General features: G+C 47.4%; 1 protein-coding gene across 2 annotated transcripts in view; it reads right to left on the bottom strand.

Moving 5' to 3' along the window:
* Window positions 1-7,586, bottom strand: part of LOC119402910 (ubiquitin carboxyl-terminal hydrolase 20) — an 86,470-nt gene extending 78,884 nt beyond the window's left edge. For both annotated transcript variants that reach the window (XM_037669952.2, XM_037669954.2), the window contains exons 1-2: window positions 7,355-7,586; window positions 6,849-6,911 (exon numbers count right to left, since the gene is read on the bottom strand). The gene's annotated coding sequence lies outside the window, so the exon portion shown is untranslated. The remainder of the gene's footprint in view (window positions 1-6,848; window positions 6,912-7,354) is intronic.
* Window positions 7,587-22,312: the final 14,726 nt, after the last annotated feature.

Here is a 22,312-nt window from a genome sequence, read left to right as displayed (position 1 = left end):
TCGTTGGTATGCAGTGTCAACGCTGTCCACACACTGGAGTCGGAGAACACGTATAGAATATTTTAATTTGACTTTGAAGTTTTCGTCGCTGAGCATGTGCAAGCCATCCCCACTGCAAGGACATTATCCCGACGAGTCAAGACAGTTTCCCCGAGTTTGCGAGTTCTGCGTCCTGCATGCAGCCTAAGTCGTAGAAATCACTGTCGGGGTCACTGGACGACAATTCATTCATCGTTGTTTATGTGCACCACGAGCAGATGACGGATTTGCCGCTAGTACGTCGCGAGTTTCTGTATCTTCGTGACGTCACACTGCTATGAAATGACACTGAGAAGCCACCCCCTCGATATCGAAACCGAAAGTGTCTTTTGAAGGTGGCGCTAATTAAAATATATATGATGCATTTCCAGGCACCACGAAAGTCGTTTTAGGTTTCTCGACACCAGTATTTTTATTTAGAGCAACAATCCGATTTTTTTTTTAAAATTCGTGTCAGTACTCCTTTAAGCTTCTTGTGCTTCGAAAGGTAATTTCCACAATACACTCATTCAGAGCTATACTTTCTCGCTATGAGACGCACAGGAGGAGTACAGTAAGAGCAAAGCACAAAGACTATCAGCGCCGAATGAAGCGTGAACAGCGCACCGAACGCGCGGCCAGTTCAGGATGTCTGCTGCCGACATCTAAGATAGGCAAGCGCATTTGGTTACCGATAGTTTTGCTTTTCTTTCCTTTGAAATTCCATATTTTGCTTTGCCACTGGAGCGCCACTTTCATGCTTTCCACTGATCGCAACTGGCGCAGCACAGTTTCTCTGGCAGCAGCGGGCGTGAAGCGGGTGCTCATAGCTCCCTTATAGAGTTTTAATCTTGCTTCCATCTCCGCCTTGTGATCAGCGCCTAGCTGCGATGCGAACAGAGGGCAGATAGAATAGCGAAGCTCCAGTGCACGTGCGTTCGAGTCACCCAAGAGGTGTTGCTGTTTCGAACTCCATCAGTCTGAGGACGCGAAAACGAGCTCTCACTGCACCGTCTCTTACAACGAGAATCTCGGGTGCGCGCGCGCCTACTCGGTAGCCCCGCGCTCGTGGCCGCTGCAGTGACTAAATAATTTCAAAATTAACTCATTCTGTGCCGGCAACACCTTTTTCGGTAGTGCTGGCCTTTTAGTAAAAGAAATTAAATCCTGCCTGAATTTTATACACTTGCTGGGCAAAAAGTCGGAATTGCCAATCCTTGCAGAAGGCTCTTATTGGAGGGGCCGTAACTATTAGTGCAACGACATTATGCAACATGTTTTTATTGATTGTGAAAGCTGATGTGGAGGAGAATAAGTGGACAAAGTTTAAGAAATATAAATTTTTTTTTTTTTTTAAATTGTCGTCAGAAGTTTCCATTGTTCGGTGTTTTCTTGAACTTAGCCCGATCATATCTCTTTACTGAAAAGCTATATAAATATAAGATTCGGCAGTTTGGTAGATAAGCACGCGAAGAACGTAATGCAGAATTTTTGTCGCTCTGCTACAAGGATTTTTGGAGATAAAGACCTTCAAAGTCAAGAAAATAATGTTTCCCAGGCCAATTTTGAGATTTTTTATAAAAACATCTACACTACACATAAAAACGAAAAGTACCTGATAAGAAGCAAAAACATGCATATATTTAGTTAAAGAAATTTCAGCTACCTAACTTTAATATATTTTGTGCAATTCATAACGAAAGTTGGCCAAAACAGCAGAGTGGATGAGCGCTCCACTCCACCTCTTCGCCATTATTGATTTCCTGTGCTTCGAAAAAATTTTTGGCGGCAAAACAAATTGCGGATCTCTTCTTTCCACTCATCAGGCAATAATATATAAAATTTTGAAATAAATTTAAGAGGTCGACCAGCCATCGATTGTTCGATCTTACGTGGAATCACCCTATAGTTCCTTTTCGATCAGCTTACAGCGCAAAAACGATGAGGACACAGAACAAGAATGTGACGACACGAGCGCTGACTCTCAACCAAGGTTTATTGGAAGGAAGGGCACGAATAAATACATACAGAGGTCAACCGGCTATCAACCGTGCAAGTGTGCGTGTGCATCAGAGTCATCCAATAAACCTTAGTTGAGAGTCAGTGCTCGTGTCGTCGCATTCTTGGTCTGTGTCCTCGTTTTTGCGCTGTAAGCTGATCGAAAATGAAGGGTGTTGAAGGTTATTTTAGATTACTTTATGCTTTGTTTCATCAATTTAAAAAAATGTAATCCAAATTTTGTAATTTATGCGTTAGGTTAAGAGCATTTTTTGCTTAAAAATATGTGTACCGGAAAGAGTCCATTTGTACTTGTGCTCCTGATGTACCAGAACTATAAGGCAACCAAGAGAAAAGCACTTGTAATATTAATTACAGCAGATCTTGTTGAAGGTGCTATCACCCCCTGTAAAGTTGTTTGCACCTTATGGTGCACGCGCACCTCGTGGATTAGCCGCAGTTAGCATTAACCGCCGCTGAGCGAAATGTGGCACTGTACACGTGCAATGCAGACTTAGCGCGGTGGCACTGGCAGCGCCGCATGGGAGGTTAGGCTGGCGTGCAGGAAACAGCAGCGAGTATCTTTGGGGTTTCGTAGCGTGCGTGGATGGACGTCTCCTACAGTGGGTCCGTGGGGGACGATATCGCGGTTCGTTTCCAGCAGACCCCTCGTGGTGAGTCGAATGTTGGCGATGCCACATGCGCACATTTGTATGCGTTATGTTTTCTGTGTATCTTAATGGCATTGTATAAGGTTACTTAGCGTGTTACTAGTTATGTATTAGATTCGGCCGGCAAGCTCGCCTTTGTAAAAGTGTTTAATAAATGTACATGTGTTGTTGCACGACGGCGTGAACTGTTTTCGTGTGTTTCGAGAGCGGCGCTCATCAGACCCCACAATTTTGCTGGAGCTCTGGCATAGGTTTTCTTCATTATGTTGGGGGGCTTAGCTATCATCACCTATAAGAAATGCAGATGAGTGAAGCATGGCTCAGCTCTTTCTAGAGCAATCCCTTCAGGGTCATGATGGTATATGGTGCTTAGTGGAACAAGGGCCAGGTAATGTCTTCAGGGAGCCCAGAGGACACTAGTGTCCGAGATGAAGTATCATTTCTGCATGCCAAACACCCAACGCAAGAATTTAATTTTATTGCGTACATATAAGTTATGCCTGTACAAGTTATACCCCTGCCACACTGGAGGTGTTAATGTCATTTGGTTCGAAGGTCATTCGGCGCAACGAATGTCATTCGATATGAGGTGGTGCTACACAGGAAAAAGTAATGTCATTCGTTCGTGATACCAATGTCGATAATTTAGAAAAAAAAGCCAGAAAAGGTAAATGTAGCGTGGTAGAAAACGTAAGTTATTTATTTTAAAAGACATGTAGGGAGTCGCTTTGCTAAAACAAAAACACATAGAAATTTTGTATTGGAATATTTCTGGCCACTACAAGCCAACACGAGCCTTAGCTTTTAGCCGCAGCTGATAGAATGAACACAAGCAACATGGCGGACATGGCGGTGCCACTGAACAACGACGCTAAGCTGCAGCAACTAAAGCGTTTAGTTGCTGTCAGAGCAAGCGTCTCCGTCTGGGTACAGTGCGCACGCGGAGCTGATGCCATCGCTGCAAGCACACGTGCGCGTCGGTGTGTGTTTGTTTACATTATGGACGACCACGCCGTCGGCTGGAAGCCTGCGAGTGGTCTTTGTACCACTGAGGTTGAGAGTACAAAGTTTTTTGCGACAGCCTTCCACACAACCATAACACAACCGCTCTCGTTAAGATCACAGATGCCTTAAAAAAAACCAAAATTAATAGCGTGTTTGCATTATTTCTTCTCAAATTGAGAATGCTGAGTGCCACATTTCAAGTAGTCTATGGGGTTGAGAGTATACATTCGGTGCTAGTGCGATGGCGAATGTGTTTCTCGAACTCATTCGATCGCCTAAGTGATTCGGTTCTAATGACATTAAATATCGCTGTGTAGCAGCCGCGTAATCTCATTAGGTGCGAATGTCATTCTGTTCGAATGACATTAAAACGTCCAGTGTGGCAGGGGTATTATTGCATACATACCTGTTATGCAGTTTGACATTCATTTCCCACAGATCGATACTTAGCGTATACTTGGAGTCTGCCACTTTGTAACAAGGCGATGTGAAGCATCACCCTTGCTATAAAGAAAAATCTGGACCACCCAATTTCTTTAGCGGCACCACAGATAAATCAGCCTTGTTCACCACCGTCCCTCCAGTCTCATGTTTTTTTCTCCCCTCCTTTATCTCCCCACTGCAGACTTTAAATTGTAGATTTGCTTTCTTTCATTCGGTAGTTTACATTTAAATTTAGCACAAAGATTGCAAGGCAGTTTCACTCAAATTAGACTCAGTAGTGCTGCAAGCACGTTTTACAAGAAGCCAGCCCGTCCCCCGTCAGCCATTGGAAGGCGTAAGCAACTAAAACACTGATATCCTCATTGAGTAAAGGGTAGTGGTGGAAAATGATACCACTGCTTTGAAAGCATATAGCTGCAAAGTACATTTCCTGCATTCTATGTCATTAAACACTGTTTTTGAAGTGTCCAAGTTTACGTGCACAGCCAATAAGCACTGTCCCCATCTCATTACAGTAATGAGGAAGAAACATTAGGAGTTATCGTGGGCCTAGTGTTTGCAACCACGGGAAGGATATTTCCCACGTGGTAATGAATTTAAAGAAGGCATACCTTCGTGTGACTCTGTTCCAGTGTGAACCTGAGATGCCATTAAAGATCCTAGGCTAAGCACAACCTAGGATCATAAAGGTCAACATGTTTGGGACCATAATACCGAAACTTGTTTATTTTTCCTGGTTTTATGAATGAAGAGGATAAATGTTACAGGTACACCTTCTATACGAATGGAGGAAATGTGGCTGCATTGAACATCGGTGTGATCAACAAAACTATGAAAATAAAGTTATGATAAGCATGACAGCACTGTCACATCCTAAAGTAGGAGCCACAAGTTTAGTTGACAAATGCAATAGTGGTGCCAGCTATTGAATACAACAGTAACTGATCAATTTCATCAACGCGGCAGCCACCTTCAGCACAGCAGCTTCTAGCTTGCATTTCTCCCTCATAATTATAAAGAGTAATGAATAACTAAAATGACTGAGTTAATGCCTAATGTACCTTTAGAAACACTAAAATGAATCACTGATAGATGATAGGTGCAAGTGCACCTATCATGTTGCAGGTATGACCAGACTAGCTCAACAAAAGGGGGAATACAGAACTTTTCACATATTGATTCCAAGCGTAACAGCTACAACAGAACTTCAGCCTATGAAGCCCTTCTTAGATCATGGGCAAGAAATCTATCATCACTGCGAAGTTCAACAGGAGACTGCTTTGTTGACAATATACGGAACACACCTGCAACTCTTTGATGGGAAGAGCAGCTTTGACCACTTAAGCACAAATCACGAGGGGCCAACTATCTGGTAAAACACAAAATGGTGGTTACCTACAATAACAGCTAGATCCAGAAGGATTTGTCAGTGATTGTAGGTATTCCCCACATCCTCCTCTTGCCAAGATATCCCATGCTAACACTTCTGGTTTTGGTATACATGCTGTGCAGAAAAATATTATTAGGCCTACAGTGAACTCCTCAGCGCTTTCATTACATTCATTTAATGAGGCCACCCTCTGATGCTACTCTGGACCCTCTGCTGTCTAAATCTTCTTTTCTAAAAAGTTTTGATAACTTCAAGACATACCCCCCACCCCCATAATACCTTCTTCCACCAGATGTTTCAGCAGTGGAGTTCAATGATATAAAATGTACAAGTTACAGCAATGTATCATCACAGTTCACATTGTCCCTGAAAGTGGTGAGCATTGCACAATTTCAAGGACATAGTTCTGTGCCATTCAGTACAATCCTAACATAATAAAACTCTGAAGGTACAACACGCTTATAGAACAACATAAGGTCTACGATTGTTTAAAAAAGTGTTACAGTGTCACCAAATTATACCAAAACCGCTAATCACCTGCTTCATAACAGTTTCTACCTCAAATAAATCGAGCTATACTTCAAAAGAATGCTTGAACCTTCAGCAAGAATAAAACTTATCAGTGCTGAAAAGAAGGCACATCATGCATTTGCAAGTTTTCAGTTCAGAAAGAGCAGACTACTTGAATGTCAAGCTTTACATTTGAATGTCAAACATGTCGAGGAGCCATGTTGTCATTCAACCGGAAATATAAGTATCAAGCATACCATAAGTTACTCATTGAAGAAATTTGCCACAACCAATTCTATATATTCATATGTGAAAATAGACTCTCATCTCTCACGAAAAAAATGCATATTTGATGCACTTGCATGTCCACTTAGCTCTTCACACGTTTTGCACACACAGAAAAAAAAAAAAAAGGTTCCTAAGGTAAGAATATTAGTCTGAAAATTGCTCTACTGGGTACTCCCCTAATCTGTGTGTTTCTAGTTAAAGTTTCGCACAAATGCAACATTCAAGAAAGTGTGCGAGTCGAGAAGAACAGCAGAATTATTGCTACGGCTTTGTAGCAACAATGAATGAATGACACAACAATGCGTCAGTGGCAAGCGCACTTCATTTTCTTTTTTTCTGTAGTGGATCCACGATCGGGAGGCACGAGGGGCCCAATGAAGGTGTCCAGCGTTAGTTCAGTGAAGGCCTCATTTCGTTCGAACACCGTTACACCCAAGGACACGGAGCGCTAATCACCGAGGAAGAACAGGTGAATTTACCAAATTTTGATGCAAATGAAACAGAAAAATGAACGCTAAGCATACCTGTTCTTTTTCCGACGCAGTCTCTGTAGGTTTTATGGAACGATGATCAACCAGGTAGACGCGCTGCAAAACAAGGAAATCCGACTATTGCACGTTATTTCTTTGACGCAGCAAATATTTACAGCGCACGTCCCGACGTGACTACAGCAAATGCTGCAGTTTTTTTTTTTATCTCTCTCTTCAACAATTGATAGGGTCAAGCTAAATTCGAACACCGAGAGGCACACACAAGCTCCTGCATTTTTCGAGAGATCCGCACTTTCGCTTAAAGAAAAAGAAACGCCGGCGCTCATAGAACTACACACGTGCGCTACTGCTCAAATATTTGAACTACGTAGGAATAGCTTCGCACTACTTTTTCAGGAGGAATTCGTGGTGTGGCTACGATATTCCTAGACACTGTTTTTAAGGCCTGAATGGTTGCTGTTCCATTCCAGTCAGCGAAGCAATGGGCGCCGCCGTTGCTTCGCTCGATAATAGCGCTAGGAGACATTAAGTGCTCTTACCTCAGCTCAGATGAAGGTAGTCACGCGATAAAAGCCATTGGCAGTGAACAAAAAGAACATATCACGAAGGAAAACTTTGCCCTCCCAAGGCAGCCCAGTGCTGAGTAGCCCAGTGTATCCTCCTTGTATTTGCCGTCGAAACTAAAAGGCAAAGCCGCACTTCCTGAAGCTATCCGAAGCAAGCCAACCTACGAAGCAAAGCCAATGATGTTTTCAAGCAGGAAAAAAAAAAAAGCAAAATTTCTAAAACATGGCGGCTGTGACGTCAATAATGTTTCTTTTTTTTGTTATTCCGAGGAAGTTCTCGCAAGGTGTGCAATGTGAACGAAGGCGAATAAACACAAATAATTTAGGTGAATAACATGATATGGTTTGATGTTTTTTATTTCTGTTTCCTTGGATGTACGACGCCTGCTGCAGCAACAGATGGCGACAGCTCTTCTGGCTCTTCTTCAATAATGTAATGCACATTTTCGAAGGTCATGCTTTTGCCGTACTGTCGGTCTGGGTAGACACCAACTATGCTGGGGAAATTTTTGATCAAAGGCTCGACGTCATGGTCAAGCTGACACCAAACGGTGTTCGGAAGTGCTTGAATGTGCACGCAATCCTCTGTGTGCGGGGAGTGACACCAACGGTGACAGTATGTAAGCGTTGACAGTATCGCCACACGTCATAAATGTGGCCTTTAAGATCAAAGACAAAATCTGGATGGACGCCGGAATCTCAGAGGCTATGCAAAACTTGACGAGCTCTTGAAACTTCTACGTTTCAATGCTACGAAGTTGGACAGCGCTCAACAGAAATATGATTGAATATGAAGTCACAACTTGTTTTACTACTGCAAACAAAACATGGCAACAATGCAAAGCCATTTCTAAATCCCTCGTTTCCCCGAACTTGCACAAAACGAAACTCCAACGGAACGCAAGCAGAACGTGTGGATTTTGGTGTGCAAAGATGTTAGCGAGCACTATTTCCAAAACCCCTGCGCGGAACAATCGGTGTTTTAGTGCCCAGAAAGACATGAGTGATTCTGAAGTAACAAGCGTTCGTACCAGGCCAATGACTCGATCGAGTACCCAAGTCCCAACCGGACGCGCCGCACCTCGTTCTAGTGTATTAGAACACGGGGTGTTACCAGAACCATGTCCAAAAATCTTCATAAATGAGAGAAATGCGATATTTGCTCGCTGCCTTCATAATTACACTTTCTGTGGCGGCAGACATCTGAAGATTACGGAATTAAGTTAACTTTTTCATCAGTGGTGATAGGGGGTCGGATCAAATAAGAGAATTGAAACTTTCCTGCCCTTCCTGCGAAGAGCCCGTTCCTGCTTTGAGATTTCCAAAGAGCGGCCGCTGATAATTTTAACAGAGTGAGGAAATCGAAACCGAAACGTAAAAGAGCGCAACTACCGTATCTTTTTGAGACGTAGCGCGAGCGTAGTTATATGAGCCATCTATCGGCTTCACTTCATGGGTGTGCGGCCTGCGCCTGCGATTATAACACGGCACACACATTAAAGAATGCAGAACTAACACCACGGTAATCGTTGTCGTGAACAATGACGCAATTGTGGTCGCCTGCTAGTTGCGCTCATGGGCTCTTCAGTTTCGGTTTCGCCAGTGAATATGAACGAATTTCGTTGCTCCGCAATAATTGCCAGAAGCCACTTTTTCGAATTCTCAAATCGGCAATGGGCACTTCGGAGGAAGGAGTTCATTTCTCCCATTTTACCCGACCGCCTGTCTTCACTAATTAAAAAGTTAATTTCATTTCTTTCATTATTGCCGCATTATTGATTTTTTTGTAATGCCGTGATGGCTGACGCTACAGATAAAATAAGGCAGCGAGTAAATATTCTATTTCCCTTATTTTTGAGGATTTTCGAACACATTTTTTGAAACATCCGATACATAATTGTACACTTTCACCTCGTCGAGTGCACGTTATTGATCTGGGTTTCCTGTCCTCTCTTTAGAGCTGGGCTCTCAAACAAGCGGCTCGCGGCTTCCCAAGGAATAAAGTTGTGCGACTTTGACCATTATTTTCTCGCCTATTTCGATTAAGAACGCTTCGTTCAGGTCAGCTACAGAGACGGGACTGGTATCGAGCATTTTTTCGTGAGGCACCCCATGCGGTAACTACGAGTTGAAACATCAGCGTGGAACAAAAACTCCATATTTCAGAACCGCCGGCCTGACGTTAGTCATTGTGGAGATCAGTATCGATATGTTTTTCGAGACCTGACTCGTCGCATCCCCTTCAGAATTGACCCATATATGGCGCATAGGGTAAAGGCGCGTTCTTTCATATGGCAACGTTAGGCGAGATTTGGTTCAACCCCCCCCCCCCCCACCCCGCTCCAACCTTCTTCACTGTCCCGGCCCTTGTGGGACTCCCTTTCGTGACTGCGGCATCGAGTTTGAGACCCCTGCTTTAGAGTATCCCACTACCCACGTTTGGGTAAAGTTTAGTAAATAACAAAAAATTAGTTAACATTGCCTTGCTTTCCGCCTCTCTTTTCCGCATGTCTTCCATATTCACTGATCCCACCCCCTGTCCCCTATGCTGCGTCTTTCGTAACAATATGATCAGAGCTAACAATATGATCAGAATGAAAAAAACTGTCAAGGGGTAGCTAACCGACAAAGGTTTATCCTACCTTGCGATGACGGTGTATGCGCGCGCACAGTTTTCCGTCTAGGGCCTCGCAAGATGACCGCCGGCCTGTTCCGCTGGTTTCACTCGCTCCCATAGCCTTGTATAGGGACCCGTCACTCCAGAAGTTTTATAGTAACCTTCTTGGGTGCTACAAATATTTACGTTCACTGTCAAGTTTCTTTTAGTTTCCTTGACATTTCGCGTTACTTTTTGTGACAGTGCGTACCGACTGAAGAGTGTTTCAAGAAACGAAAAAAAGAAAACCAATACAACCGCAACCACTGAAAAAACGCCATCTGCAAGCGGGCGTTCTACCTCTTCACCACTTCGGCAGACTACTGGTTGCAGCGCCACTGCCGGCTTGACCCTGTTTTAGCTTCCCTTTTCGAAGCTCGTTCCGAGCTCTCCCCCTGATTCTAGCGCACTCTAACGCAACTCTGCTCTGCAGGAAACAGGGACAACAGGGACACTAGTTTTCGTGACTGGCATTGAGGAATTACTTGTATAAATTCTCGTTTAGTGAGGAAAACAATGCTAGTTTCAGTCGATACCAGACATGATCTTTCCGTCGACGGGCTATCTCCATTAATATTATGAACGGTTTTGTCTGTCCCACTTAACCGCGTCAAAGAGGACGTTATATTACAGATTGTATTCATACGTATTATGCGACTATATTAACATCAATAGTTAGCCTTTTGCACGAAACCAGGTTGGGGACAAATAAAGAGGCTGTGCCAAAAGAAGAAAAAGAAGTGCGAGGTTGGGGTTGACAGAGCGTACAGACGTTAGTGAAGAAGAAGGGAACGACTAAGTGTAGCGACGCGCGGTCAGTCGTTATTGGGCCACGTGGGGCGCTAGTTGGTCCTATGAGCGGTGGCCTCGTGGTGTTCTGAAAGTGTGGTGCGCTGCGATTGGACCACGTGTACGGAGCGCATGACCAAAACCACTGGGTTTAGGAGCCTGGCTGATCAGCAGAGAGGCGGCTGCTATGCCCAAGCCAACACCACAAGACTCTCCGGGTGGTCCCCGACGGCGGCGGCGGCAGGAGCGAGGACGGAGGCTGCCTGGTATTCCAGGAGGAATGGGAACCAGCGGTCGAGATCGAGGGCGGCTTCAGGCGACAGCGGAGGCGAGGCCCCGGCATGATGGGTCCCTGGGACAACAGCCAGGCAAATCCGACAGGCGACCGTGCACGAGTCATCGCTACCCATGCCACCCTCATCGTCACCTGCCACCGTTGCCGCTTCACGCCCTCGCTAGTGTCCACTGGCCAGCACATCAACACCACCTCTTCCTGGCCGTGGCCACGTCAGCTAAGGGTGAGCGCCGCGGCGTTGTGACCTTCTCCCCCTCGAATCGGTTACGCAAATCATATAGCCTTTTATCGGATATAGACGGTACACTTGCGTTGTTGTACTTTGTTCAAGTTATGCTTTTTTTTTGCTTCTTACCGTAAATTGCACCCCGAAAACCCTGTCTGTGGCCCCGTGACAATTATGCGACGCACCGCTCGATGGCGAACGAGGCGAAATGTCCATGCACTAAACAATCGCAGCACATAGGCATGCGCAGGGTTTCCCTTCAGGGGGGAGGGGGGCGAAGGTCCATCGCAGCGTCCCCTCTCACTATTATGTCAGTGTATGGGGCAGACTTTGCCCCCCCCCCCCCCCGCTCTTAGGTGAGTAGGGGGGGGCTGCCCCCTACCCCCACCCCCTTCGCACGCACATGGCTGTACGCTAGTCTACGTCAGTACTGAGCTTCGTTTACACCTTTGAGGCTTAGTTTGTCGATGTGTCATGAAGGAGCAATGGATCAGGATAACTTCCATTTCTTGTATTGCGTGAACGCGCCGGGCTAAGGGAAGGTAAACGCCGCGATAATGCCGGCTCAGAACGAACGATTGGCCATGAAGCTGATGGTAGAACATAGAAAAAGTGGCTGCGGCTAAGAATTTAATCCCGTTAAAAAGAAAAAAAAAAGGCTCCGAACCGTATTTACCAGTGTTGCGGAATGGGCGCCTCCATTCCAATTCCATTCCAAGGAATTAGAACTTGCCGCAATTCCATTCCTTTCAATTCCTCGGAATGAGAAAACTTAGCCCATTCCCACTCCGGGAATGACCGGGCAGTTCAATTCCATTCATGTAATTCCTAAACGTAGGAAAGGCATCTTGATACTTTTATCGAGTTAAGAATGAACGCCCCATAAAGCCGATGTCATCACATGCATTAAGAACTGCAAAAGTACGCAAAACACGTTACCAATGTCGAGGGATAGTAGGTTGGTGACATATCTCGTGCAGTATACAACCACCCTACTAATTCCCATAGGGGCAGTTCTCCCGCTACCTACGGTATTTGCATGGTCATTATATATGTTTTAACGAGTGGTGATGTTTTAATATTGCTTAAGCTTAAATGTGTTAATGCTAAAATGACGACATAGCGTATTTTTGTGCTGGCAAAAGTAGTATTCAAGAAGACTAAGCAGTTTTGCCACGCGTCTGGAGCAGTCGTGAATATGGAGAAAACTAAAATTTGGTTAATGGGGAACAAAACCGTCTAGATCTCCTGGTATTAGTTGGAACAGGGCACCGCTCGCGCACCTTGTGCTTTTGCATCTTGTGCTTTCGCAACTTAGAGAAGCGCTTTTTCGAATATGCGTCCGAGTCGCCGACGGTGACAGAAGTAAAAACAAAGAATTGAAGGGTGGGGAGACAGCAGGCGGCTGGGGCGCCGGCGAGGGGAAAAAAATCACAAGGCGTAAGGGGGGGAAGGGGAGTATGCCGCTGCTGTAGTTCCGCACGACGTATACCAACGGCATAGAACCTTGGTTACGCGAAGAATAGAGGCAAACTTCGGAGCAACACAGTCTATATAAGGACAGAATTGTCATAGGCGCGTTGCTTATAAATGGACCGTGCTTGTAATCAGCCAAGCCATCTTAAAAATACTGCTTTATTGTTAAGGTCGAGGCTCTGACTTATTGTTTGAAGTTTAAAAACAGCACGTAGACGAGAACGTGCTCTATTTTCGGAAAAAGACATAATTCCATTCCCATTCCATTCCGTGCAAAAGGCGCTTAATTCCATTCCCATTCCATTCCGTGGTGGGGAAAATGTGGAATGATTCCGGGGTCATTCCAATTCCAGAGTGGCAACTCCGCAACACTGGTATTTACTCGCATGTTACCAACACTTTGTTAACAGCACTTTGCTGAGACATTCCAGGTTACTTCACCAAAAAGCTCTTGATTTCAGCAGTGGAGCTGTTGAAGCTTGAGTTGGGCCGTAACCGGCGACTGCAGAAAACTGCCCAGCTGTACAAAGCGAAGTGGAAGCATAGCATAGCCATGTGTAGTACAGTATAGCAAGCGGTAAGAAAGGAAAGTGAGGTTGAGGAGTGATCTGAGGGTGAGGAGGATGGAAAGGAGGAGGGAGAGAGGGTAAAGCATAGCATATCCATGTATAGTATAGCAAGGGGGTGGGGAGGAGTGAAGAGGAGGGGGAGGGTAAATCATAGCATAGCCTTGTATAGTACAGTATAGCAAGAGTGGGCGTAGGAAGTGATGGTGAGAAGGAGGGAAAGGAGGAGGGGAGAGGGCGAAGCGTAGCATGACCATATATAGTATAGCAAAGGGGCGGGAAAGAGAACTAAGGGTGAGGAGGAGTGGTGTGAGGGTGAGGAGGGCAAAGAGGAGAGGGAAAGGACGAGCGTAGCCATGCATAGTATAGTGTAGCAAGGAGTAGGAAAGGATAGTGAGGGTGAAGAGGAATGATGTGAGGATGAGGAAGAGGGAAAGGAGGAGGGAACATAGAGCACAGTTAAGCGGAGGCGAGTTGGAGGTTGTAGACATGGTAAGGAAGGCCACCCAATTTTTTTTACTTTGCAGATGACATAATGGGGAAACTTGCTGTTTTAGGCGTTGTGCATGTAAACTTGTGCATGTAGAGGTTTCGGCGAAGAAAACGCTATATCTGACCAGTCGTACACAAAATTGAGGATACCGCGCCATGTTGGTCTAGTGGTTATGGCGCTCGACTGCTGACCCGAAGGTCGCGGGATCGAGTCCCTGCCGCGGCGACCGTATTATAGATGGAGGCGAAAATGCTTGAGGCCCGTGCATTTAGATTTAGGTTAAAGAACCCCAGGCGCTCGAAATTTCCGGAGCTGTCTACTTCGGCGTCGCTCATAATCATATCGTGCTTTCAGGGGTTAAACCCCAGCAATTATTATTATGTATAATGCAAAAAATAAGGATATGGTATGCTTGAAACAGCGCATATCTTTTCTTTATCTAGTCAGAATGTTATTCTGCAGGGCAATAGAGACATCTTGCAGACGTCGTCGAAGTTGTGGTCATCTGAAGCCTTTTTTTTTTCACGGAATTAAATTCTTAGCAGCAACCACGTTTTCTATTTTCTACCATTAGCTTCCTGGTCAATCCTTCGTTCTGGATATGTGCCATGTCTGGCGTTTCAGATTCGACGACACTGGCAAGTCGTTTGTTTCTCGGTGTTTCTTGCAGCTCTTCTAAAACCAGTATCTCGTTAACCGCTAAATATCGATACATCTCTTGTCGTCACAGGTTTCGAGAAGTTGGCTCCACCATGCCGCCTCGAAATTGTGGGCCTGATCGACACGCATCGCCACTGCGTCTCCACCAAGACCGGCCACACAAAGTCTTTCACGCACTTCCGTCTCGCTCACCGCGGCAACCGTCACGAGCCTGCATGCAACGGTCGCGTAGTGACACACGTGAAAGGCTGTGCTCTCGACGCAAGTGCGTGGGGCCGCTTTGGGTGCAACTGTCGCAGGGCACGCGATCGACGAGGTTAGAGTCCGTCTAGTACACTCTAACGAGGTGGTGCAGCATCTCGTCGTGCCCTCGACCGCTGCAGCGCCGCAAGCCTGGACGAGATCGAGCTCGACATCACGAGCCCGAAGCTGAAGCTGCCACAGACGACGTTTCGCAGGCAGTTCGCAGTGGCCACACGTTGCAGGCGTGACCGCTGGTTGAGACCGCGCGAGGATCCCGTCAGATTGGCTTCTGCTGGAGACGGACGCTCCCTTCTTCCTCTTCCAAGAAAGAGTCGAAGAGGCTTGCATGCCCTCACCCGAACACGCTTATATTCGACGCGGCTCGGCTGTCGATGTGATTGCGCAGCGTAGATACAGCCAGAACACAGATAATTGATTGCGACTAAATTCGTTATTGTTTTGATTTCTATAATTTATATATTCACTGCTTCAACGAGCCTTAGTATCGTCTAATTTTTGCGGATGCTTAGTTGAACGTATAATTTTCAACGAGCCTTAGCATTGTCTTAATTATCGCGTTGCTTAGTTGTAACTTACCATTTGCTTTACGTTTCGATTCGTATAGTCAATATATTCGCGTAGTCAAAGAGCCTTAGTATTGCCACGCGCGCTTGTTTCTTTATTATATTTTCATGTGGCCGGGCTTCACTCACAAAAACTGTTACCGGTGTTACCACAGCTCGGCGCAGGCCGTGCCGGAATGTTTGGGAGAGAGAGAATAAACTTTTATTATTATTGAATTTACGGAAAACCATCGTTGGGTGGGCCCTCAGTCCAGGGCTCCATTGCCTTGCGCGACCATGCGAGCCCGCTGGACCAGCTGCTGCTGTTCCTGCCGGCGTAAGCTGAGCAGTGCAGACTCCCAAGAGGAAGGGGTGGGATTGGGATGGGAGGAACGCCCCGTGGGCAAGGGCATACCCACGTGTAGTGGTACTGTTGGTACGGACCCACATGAGGGGCAGTAGGAGGGGTATAGAGTTGGATGAAAAAGATGGAGCATGTATAGAGGCTGCGTCGTCCTCAATTTAAGTTGAACCCTCTTTGTAAGTCTCCAGGTTTCTGCTCCGTAGGTAAGTACCGGTAAGATGCAGCTGTTATATACCTTCCTCTTGAGAGATAGTGGTAGACTACCATTCATGATTTGATAATGCTTGCCGAATGAGCCCCATCCCATCCTTATTCTTCTAGTTATTTCACTCTCATGGTTCGGCTCCGCGGTTACTACCTGTCCTAAGTAGACGTACTCCTTTACAACTTCCAGCGTCTCGCCACCTATCGCGAAGCGCTGTTCTCTGCCAAGATTGTTCCACATTACTTTAGTTTTATGCATATTAATTTTCAGACCTACTCTTCTACTTTCCGTATCCAGTTCAGTAATCATGAGCTGTAATTCGTCTCCCGCGTTACTCATCAATGCAATGTCATCAGCGAAGCGCAGGTCACTGAGATACTCTCCATTAACTCTTATCCCTAATTCTTCCCAATCTAGGGCCCTGAAAACCTCCTGTAAACACGCGGTGAATAGCATTGGAGAGATCGTGTCTCCCTGTCGTACGCCCTTCTTTATTGGGATTCTGTCGCTTTCTTTATGAAGGACTATAGTGGCTGTGGATGCGCTGTAGATTTCTTCCATTATGTTTATATAGGCTTCGTCGATGCCCTGATTCCGCAGTGCTTGCATGACTGCTGATGTCTCCACCGAATCAAATGCCTTCTCGTAATCTATGAAGGCTATGTATAGGGGTTGGTTGTATTCCGCGCGTTTCCCTATCACCTGATTGATAGTATGAATATGGTCTATTGTTGAGAAGCCTGTACGAAATCCTGCCTGGTCCCTTGGTTGATTAAACTCTAATGTCGTATTAATTCTGTTAGCAATTACTTTTGTGAATAGCTTGTAGACAACGGACAGTAAGCTGATGGGCCTGTAATTTTTCAGGTCCTTGACGTCCCCTTTCTTATGGATCAAGATGATGTTGGCATTCTTCCAAGATTCTGGTATCCTCCCTGTCGAGAGACACTTCGTATACAGGGTGGCCAGTTTCTCTAACATAATCTCTCCACCGTCTTTCAACAGGTCTGATGTTACCTGATCCTCACCAGCGGCTTTGCCTCTTTGCATTCCCTTTAGGGCTTTCTTTACTTCTCCTGTTAATACTGGTGGGATGTCAGATTCCTCTGGGATATTACTGCTTCTTCTTATGGAAAGGAAAATGATAGGTGTAACCTTAAGAGACAGGAAGAGAGCAGGGTGGGTCAGGGAACAAACGGGGGTTAAGGATATCATAGTTGAAATTAAGAAGAAGAAATGGATATGGGCCGGCCACGTAGCACGTCGGCAGGATAACCGGTGGTCATTAAGGGTAACTGACTGGATTCCAAGAGAGGGCAAACGCGTGAGGGGAAGACAGAAAATTAGGTGGGTAGATGAGATTAAGAAGTTTGTAGGTATAACGTGGCAACAGAAAGCACAGGACCGGGTTGATTGGCGGAACATGGGAGAGGCCTTTGCCCTGCAGTGGGCGTAGACAGGCTGATGATGATGATGATGATGATGTATAGAGGCAAGGAAATGAGTTAGTCTGCAGTTGCCGCCAAGCGACAGCATCTGCTCTGTTAATGTTTGGGAACTTTCACGATTGTTTCAGACTGTTCTCAGAAGATTGCGAGCACGACGCAAGTAGTACAGTTTATTCTGGAGCTAGCGCGAGCACCGGCGATAACATTAAAATGTACGACCACGCATGTATAAAACACGTGTTTCGCCGACGATCAATTATCGACGATCGCTGAGCGTGCTCGCTGCTGTCACTTCTGCGAGTGTTACTTGCTTTTACTGCGAGTGTTCCCTTTCCTGAGCACCCCAATAAATATCTCGATCCTAACATATTTGACTGCTTGTTTCTACCCCGTCCCCACCATAGCATCATGAAAACTTTAATCGTGGAGCTTTGGGTAATTCCGGCGTGGGACGCAAAAACTCGGGCGGGTATGCGCCACTGAAAGCAGGTATGTGCCAAGCGGCTCCTAGCATAGCATAGCCATGCATGCAAGTGAATGTGAAGACGAGGAGGAAGGAAAGGAGGAGGGTAGAGGGTAAAGCACGGCATAGCCTTGTATAGCTTAGCAAGGGGATGGGTGAGGAGGACTGATGCGAGGGTTAGGAGGGAGAGCATGAGAGAGGGCAATATAGAGAGAGAGATAAGGAAAGGGGAACGAAAGAAGAAGATGTAGAAAGAATAAAGAAAGAAGCATGAAAGAAAGAAAATGAAAAAGAACTCAATCTGCGCACGCCAGGTGGCGGCGCTTGCATGCCAGACCTTTAGGTAAAGGTCTCTCCAGCTTCGCTGTTTACTCAGATTTCACACGCGTGGAACTGGCTTTAATATTAAATGCGAAGCATTTCTTAGCGAACCTCTGGCACTTTGGCCGTTTCTATCTACGTATCTATCCATCTATCTAGCCGCCTACGTCTGGGCGCTCTCCTGGTCGTCTCCATAACTTGTAATATACCAAAATTGGCACAGGAGGGGATCAGTGTATGACGAACACGATTCACTGGTCATGACCTGAATCACGTCAAAATACCTGTCGCCATAGGCGTGCGCACAGGGGGGCAAGGGGGGCGGCGGCCCCCCCTAATCACCTAAGACGGAGGGGGGGGGCGCAAAATGTGCCCCGTACATTGACCGTTCTAGTCACCTATGAGGGGGGGGGGGCGCAAAATCTGCCCCATACATTGACTTAGTAGGGTGGGGGACGCTGGGATGAACCTATGCCCCCCCTTAGGGCTCGTTCACACAGCCGTCAAACGCTCCGTCACGTCACCGTCACGGCACCGATTTCCGTAAGGGGAGAGGATTTCCGAGACGTTTTCTCCGGAAAAACCGGTTGACGGCGACGTAGAGCAGTGCTCTACGTTTCCGTCGCCGGCACGGGGACGGAGCCCCGCCCCTAGAAAACGGACCGATCAGAAGTTTACGTTTGGAGTTCCGAGTTCTGAGAAGAGCCACGCGTCTAGCATACGGCCCCCAGGTCCGTGGCCTTGCAACACTGAACGCGCGCCTGACTGAATGGGCCATAAAACGGGGGGGACAAGTGGTTGTTTTTTTGTGTGTGTGTTTGTGGTGCGAGGAGGAGAGCCCAGCGGAGTCGGGAGAGCGCCAGCGAACCGTTTGAGCTGCGTGGACAATTCCTATTTTGGTGCATCAGTCGGTCAACACTGCACAAAAACGTGCTGCTGTCGACGCTGCAACCGCCGTCGTCTGTTCGTACACTACTACGTCGCGTCTGCTGTACGTTTTTTTGACGTGACGGTGACGCGACGGGTGGTTTGACGGCTGTGTGAACGAGCACTTATGGGGAACCCTGCGCACGCCTATGCCTGTCGCGTACGTCATAAAACTCTTTCTCCCAGTCATGTGTGGCACATATCCGCATACCAGAGTTCATGTCATGCGGGTATGTGCCACAGGTGATACAGAGTCTCAACTAACACAGTAACCCCGAAGACACACACATTGACACGCAAGGCAAGTGATAATAACAATAATAATTGTTGGGGTTTTATGTCCCTAAACCACGATATGATTATGAGAGACGCCGTAGCGAAGGGCTCCGGAAATTTTGACCACCTGCTATTCTTTAACGTGCACCGAGATCGGACGGTACACGGGCATCTAGCATTTTGCCTCCATCGAAATTCGACCGGCCACAGCCGGGATCGAACCCGCGACCTTCGTGTCAGCAGCCACGCACCGCAACCGCGACACCACCGCAGCGGACAGAAGGAAAGCGAGGAAGCTGAAGACAGAACACCCCTGGAAGACGCTCAACTAGCATCCACTCGTCCACGTGGTCCGCAACGTGGACCACGTGGATTACGAAAAAAACCGGGGATCAATGCTTCCTACAATAAATCTGCCGAGAAAAACCAGGCCTCTCATCATTACCTGTGACTTCAACATTGATTTATCAAGACCCAACAACGCCTGGTCCTTATACTGCGTGAAAGACGGCCTAGATGTGGACAGGGCATCAAAAGACCTCGCTGCCACATCCAGGACAGGAGGCATCATAGATCATTTCATCGTAAGAGGCATCCAGGATTTCCACCAGCTGTACTATACCTCGCACTTCACTGCACTCAGACCCCTCGTAGCCGCGATCATGAACGGATCCGATTAACAAGTCCGGTCCAGCTGCTGGTGCTCACTGATCATGGTGATGATGATCTCGTTCAAGAACTGTCAAGTGTAGCGACAGAGAAGAGGCCGACACCCGTGTTGCCTTGGTTGAACACTTCTTCTTTTCCCTTTTTATTGCGTGCTCTCGAGCAGCCCCGCCTTACGCCCGCTTCTTTGCGCGTCTTGTGCGCGGCATGGCGTTTCCCGCCATCGTTTTGCCGCGGCAGATTCAACATCCTCCCGGGGCCGCGGCGTGGTCGCTTGCTTCCAATAGATACAGCCGATGAGCCGTGCGCCGGACTTGATGGCCGTTTGGGTAGGCGAGTTCGAAATCTCTCTAGATGCCGTTTCTGCCTGGATACGCCTTAACCACTCTGCTGAGTTTTACTGCAGTACCGGCACACTGTCATTCTGGAGATTCAACGTCGCCAACGTGCAGTCGGAACAAAGATGGATGGCACTGATGAGCGGAGCGCAGGCGAAGGAAATATTCTTTCTTCCTGCTTTTCCACAACCGTTTCAGAAGCTCGTGGTCACACTTCACAAGCCTTCGAAGGTCATGAGCGGTGGAACTATGCCGCAAGAAGTGCTTGCCGGTTAGGAGGTACCAGGGTGTCCGCGCCCGTGCATACTTGGTGTCCTCGCAGAGTTGCGTTAGAGGGCGGTCATGTACTGTCACGCCTCTAGGGCCTTCATATGTCAATGACGGGTAACGTGAAAAGTGATGGTCAGAAAGAACAGGAAGTTCCGATGCCCACTTCCACAAGTCCTCGACGTCAGGTGGAAGAGGCTCGTCCCAGTAGATGACCTGCCTCAATTGCCGTCTGCGCTTTTCCTCCTCTGGCATGCTGCAGAGAGGACATACGGTCTGTCTAGGCCTTGAAGTAGCTCCTGGCGATGATGACTGCGCTGTCACTGTTATTGTGGACGGTAGATGAGGCGATGTTGAGGTGTCCGTTGCCTTGCGGTTTGCTGACGCTTTCCCTGAAGTAGTTTCCTCACCTGACATTCGTCTCTACCGTTGACTTTCCGCTTTAATGAACTTTAGGATTGCCTTTACTTGCTCTTTGTTTGATTGCCCCGCAGAGTCTGCGACGTCTGTGTCGGTGTTCGTGCGCTTACGGTACAAGATTGCCTGGTCCTCTGGCAATGAGCGCATCGGCAGTCAATGCGAAACAACCGCGTACTCTGCACACGGCATGCAAAGGCTGTCCAAACAGCAATTCCTGAACTGTGTTTTATCGTAGAGGTTGCGCAGCTTAGATACTTGTGACGGTGACTGGACCGATTCAATGGCAAGCAAGCTGTCTGTGTTGTCCTGGTTGAGGAGGCCTTTTCGGCCATATCGTTCGATGAGCACCTTGACGGCGATATTGTTGTTGGCTTCATTCAGCTGTATACCTTCGATGGCTCGCTTCGCAGTGTCGGCCAAGTAAGTCTTCAAGTACTCGAACTTCTCGATGCCGGTGAGATCGGGGTGCGTATTAATGGTCGCCTCGTAGTGCTCCCGGAACCCCGGCCACTCACTGCTCTCGCCGCTGAAGACGGGTACTTGAAGGTTCGGCAGGGCGTCTTGTAGGCCTGGTGCTGGCGGCCTACGCTGATCGTTGAGGTTTTGACTGGTCACGTCCGAGTGGGCTGCTCCCATGGAATTGCTGGATCCATCTCTTGTCCACGCATGCCTCGACTGGTTGGCTTCGATGACGGTAGGACCAACCGATGCACGCGCGCCAAGCGCGGACCGAAGCCTGCTGACGGCTTTCACGATCTTCTCGTGGTACTCAATCGCGCCCGTGATTTCCTCGTCAAACTCCTCACCGTCAAGGGCGTAGGCGATCTGTCTGTCCAGTTCAGCGAGAGCGGAGTCCTTGTCGCGAAGCTCGTTGATGAGTTCCTGCAAGTCGGCGGAAGACGGTAGTGTGCCTTGCAGGAGGATCTCGCTGGCATCGGACAGGAGTCGGGTAGTGGCACCGCGAAGGACGCCTCGATATCTGCGTAACTTGTTCATCCTCGGTACGGCATCGGTGCAGGGGATGTCGGCCTTCTCCCGGGTTTCGGCACCAATAATGCAGCGACAGAGAAGAGGCCGACACCCGTGTTGCCCTGGTTGAACACTTCTTCTTTTCCCTTTTTATTGCGTGCTCTCGAGCAGCCCCGCCTTACGCCCGCTTCTTCGCGCGTCTTGTGCGCGGCATGGCGTTTCCCGCCATCGTTTTGCCGCGGCAGATTCAACATCAAGAACCCCTTTCACACATGCACACGGGTTCGTGAAACGTGGGTG

The sequence above is a fragment of the Rhipicephalus sanguineus genome, chromosome 1 (assembly GCF_013339695.2).
Source record: "Rhipicephalus sanguineus isolate Rsan-2018 chromosome 1, BIME_Rsan_1.4, whole genome shotgun sequence".
NCBI lineage: Eukaryota > Metazoa > Arthropoda > Arachnida > Ixodida > Ixodidae > Rhipicephalus > Rhipicephalus sanguineus.
This window is presented reverse-complemented; position numbering and strand designations above follow the sequence as displayed.